The sequence below is a fragment of the Lolium perenne genome, chromosome 1 (assembly GCF_019359855.2).
Source record: "Lolium perenne isolate Kyuss_39 chromosome 1, Kyuss_2.0, whole genome shotgun sequence".
In the NCBI taxonomy this organism is placed as follows: Eukaryota; Viridiplantae; Streptophyta; class Magnoliopsida; order Poales; family Poaceae; genus Lolium; species Lolium perenne.
Window position 1 is genome coordinate 264,683,683 of NC_067244.2, and position 4,036 is coordinate 264,687,718.

General features: G+C 38.5%; 1 long non-coding RNA gene across 1 annotated transcript; it reads left to right on the top strand.

The window, feature by feature from the left end:
- The first annotated feature begins 2,047 nt into the window (after positions 1–2,047).
- On the top strand, positions 2,048–2,825 carry LOC139835631 (uncharacterized). The gene is made up of 3 exons (XR_011751213.1): positions 2,048–2,358; positions 2,447–2,543; positions 2,709–2,825. It is a non-coding gene; the product is annotated as an uncharacterized lncRNA (long non-coding RNA).
- Positions 2,826–4,036: the final 1,211 nt, after the last annotated feature.

Genomic DNA, 4,036 nt, shown 5'->3' on the forward strand with positions numbered 1-4,036 from the left:
CCAACATGACATCTGGTGCTTCCTGGGCTTCTTCGGCGTTCATGTGGAAGAGGCGGCCGCCGCGGTTGTTCGGTTGTTCGGGGTGAACTTCCTGCCTGTAACACCCCAACTTTTGCAACCTTGATTGATTGTCCTTAATGCAAGGGGGAACAAAAAAAATTTCTTTAGACTAATTAAGATGAATTGCCTTGATCTGTTTGTTATGATAAATTGCCTTGATCTGTTGGTAGATGAATTATCTTGATTTGCTTGTGAGTTTTGTCTTGAGCTACCTCATAGAACAACACCCCTGGTGGTTAAAAAAGGAACTCACCAAATAAAACACATGTGTGGCTTAGGAAGAATTGTTTTCCTTTTTACTACATCAAACCTCTCTCCTGATGACAACATGGGTGTGCCATCTTGATTTTCCTCCTTGTGGTACAACCTAGCTCAATCATCCTAAATTCAAAACTTGGGATCATCTTCCCCTAGCTACATCCCTCTCTTATACCCATTCATCCTTGTTGGTTTTGAGGCCATGTCGACCATCTGTGTTGATAGGCTTAAAATGTCCAGACTGTGGCAATTGATCTCTAAGCACCCACAATTGTTTTTGTTGACCTAAATGCATGGATCTCATCTGTGCATCTCCCTCTACAATTTCCACGTCCTGCATGTCTCACTCTACCCCTGCCACTCTTATATCCAACTTGATCTTATACCCTATCTAGTGTTTCAGCACTAGATCACTTATTCCTCTTTAACCTCTTGTTTTTATTTTAATCCAAGTTTATCTTCACAAAACCAAGGGTGAGAATGATGGATACATTTTGTAGCCATCATCTACCCTTGAGAACACTCCTCCCTAAATTAGTTTTTCCTCCTCAAAAACCCTATTGTTTTCCTTCTCTAGTTTTGATCACAAAACTACTTCTAGTTTTATAAATCTTTTCAAGATATTTCTGCAAAGAAATCAAGGAAGTGAAATGGGTTTTGTTTTTCTTCCCATTTCTACCAAGTACTGATCTATAAAAAACATTACTCTCTATTTGGCTTTCTTTTTAACAAAAAGCTTGTTATGGTACCTACACCATTTCTTATTTTCCCTCTTGCTTATTTTTACATTTGAGAAAAACTCTACTTTACTGGGGAAAGTAAGTAGAATATTTTGAACTCCTATGTTCCAACTTTTATCTCAACACTCTCAAATTTCATTCCACTTGAGTTCATTCCCAATTGTCCCTAGACAATTGAGGTGTTCCAAATACTTTTCAAATAAGTTCTATTTCAAATGACAACTCTTGCACATCTTGTGTACATCTCTGATCTACCCCATAATGTTCCTTCATCCTGCAATTCTTGATCAAATGGATGATCATTTGATACTTTCAAACCACTCCCAATTGACCTCTCATTTGTAGAGCAACTTATATTTCATCATACCCATCTCAATCATCTATTCTTTTCCATCCCCACCTTGACCTCATGAATTGATGATTTGTGTCACCATATTCATCATTGTTATTGTATCATTATTTCCATCACTATCCTTCTAAACCTTAGGCTCTTTATCAATTTAAGAAACCTATTTTCTTTGCATAACACAAGTGGTGTCGTGTGTCTTGCATAGGCACTTGAGCACCATGTGTCTCAAATAGTTTGGAGTAGTCAAGTCTCAAAAACTTGTGGCGGCCATCTCCAAAATAGCTTACACTTGAAAACTTGTACACCACCATCACCATCACACTCTTCCTACATCTCGAGCTCCTTTATATTTTCTTACACATCATCTAAGCCACCATCTTGGCAAGAAATAATGAGGCTCCACTATACTCAACATGCATGTTGGAAACTCCCTTTGATGATTCATTTTAGAGTGGCACATGAAGGAGCCGGCCATGACAAGAATTTCGGCCAGCCATTGTGCTTCTCACTTTCTTCCTCCACAAGCCTTGCCTCCCACCTAACCCAATCAATAAATGGGCAGCCACCCACCTTGGCCAATCAAAAAAGGAGGCAGCCACCCCTCTCCCTCTATAAATTGGCCCTAGCCGGCCACCTCCTCCCCTTTGCTTCATTTCTTCTCACTCTCCACTCCCTCACACTCTCCTCCTGCCCTCCACCACGAAATGGTGCTGCCCCTTGCTCCCATGGCCGGCCATGGCCATGAAAACCAGCCAAGATGCAGCTCCCCTCCTTCCTCAAGCTTCCCCTCACCATGAGAGCTTCCCTCTCACTCTCTTCTCCCCTAATCTTTGATGAGTCCAGCTCACTTTCTCCTTTCTCCTCTCACTAGATTGGATCTTGATGCAGGTGCATGTTGGTCCAAGCATGGAGAAGGTTGAGCTATCCTCAGATCTGAAGTTCTTGAGCAAAGTTCGTCCAAAACCTTGCAGTAATTTCTGTATCTTGCTGTTTCATATTCTGGTATGAACTTCTAAAATCCGCCAAATCTTGTGTGCAGATCCAAATCGAGTGATTCAAAGTTCCGCAGATAGGTATTGAAAAGATCTACAACTTGGCGTTGGTCTCATCCTCAAATTCTTTACGGATTTTGCATGGTAAATAAAGTTCTGCAAACATGCAGAATCACTGTTTGTTAGATTTCTTCCGTTTTACAAAACCTTTTTGAGCAAACTCAACTACGGGTGAAATCCCTCTCCAGTACCTTCATTTTGGCGTTGGTTTCACTTCAAATGACTTCCTGAAATTGAAATGGTTCACAGATCAAGATCTGGTCAGATCTGACTTTGTCGAATTAAACCAGGAGCTTGGAAACGAATTTTTGAATGAAACCAATTGGGTAAGAAACACCTATTAAATACCCTTCAGATGCAGCTGACCCCATATTTTTATGATTTATGTACGATTTGTGGTGAATTAAACTTGTTCTGTGTGTTCTGCAGACATGGCTGTTAGCTTTTAATTCATCAAAAATCCATATTTGAACCTAATGGAGTGATTCCAATTCTGTAGGATTACTGAATGTTTTTTTAATCATCTCCAACAAGTTTCAAACCTTTATCAGTTATGCAACTTCATAGTTAAAGCAAATGGTGAAAACATGTAGTAACCTTGTCAATCCATTTGTGAGAGTTTCAGAAACAATTTGAACCCAAATCCAATTGTGTATGCATCTCTGTTTAATGACCTTTCAAATGCAAGTGGCCTCATATTTTTTGGATTTTTCTACGATTTATGGCTTACAGATCTTGTTTTCTGTACAGTCAGATTCAAGGAAATTCCTAAAATTGTAGGTTTAATATTTTGGGTGATTCCAATTGGGTTAGTCTTGTATTAGTACTGGCTATATAGGAAAAATATTATTAGTCTCTGTTCATACATATTTGTTGTTGTTAGTAATGTTTATGTGTGACATGCATTGTTGAAGCAAAACATTTCGGTTTATTTAAAACCCTTGACCAACTCTTTTTAGTAGAGGTGGGCAACCTTTGTTTTATGCTTGCAAAACAAAACCTTCGCAACCTAACATTAACTCTTTTGTTTGGCTTAAGTTTTCAAATGATGTGGTATATGGTTTGCTTCCTATTTTTGTATAGTGTTAAGTGAGCAAATTAAATTAGGAAAACTGATTTGTACTTTTCCAAAAATGTTTGAAATTATGTTGTGCATGTTTGTGATGCCAAACTAATGCTCTTGTCCTCTTCATGATGTTATATACCAGGGGATAATTAGTTTATACCATGGTGATAACCGAGAGAGGCAATTGCTAAGTTGTGATGCACTCATACCTTTACTAGGTAAATAAATGTGGTTTTCTAAATTAAAACTCTTAAAGTTGTTTTGTGGTATCTACAAGTCATTAGTATGTTATACCTTGGCTGCTTGGTTAGTTGTTGATTGTTGAATGTTGTCTTGTTGAGGCAATGTGATTGATTGTGTTCCTTTTATATTTTCCGGCGATAGATACGAACAATTCCGGAGAAGAAGAAGAAGTGGAATCTGACGAGGATTTTATTTATATATGTTGTTGGGATTCTTATATGGATGGAGTTGAAGAAGTACAGGGACAAATAAGCCAAGGCAATCCATC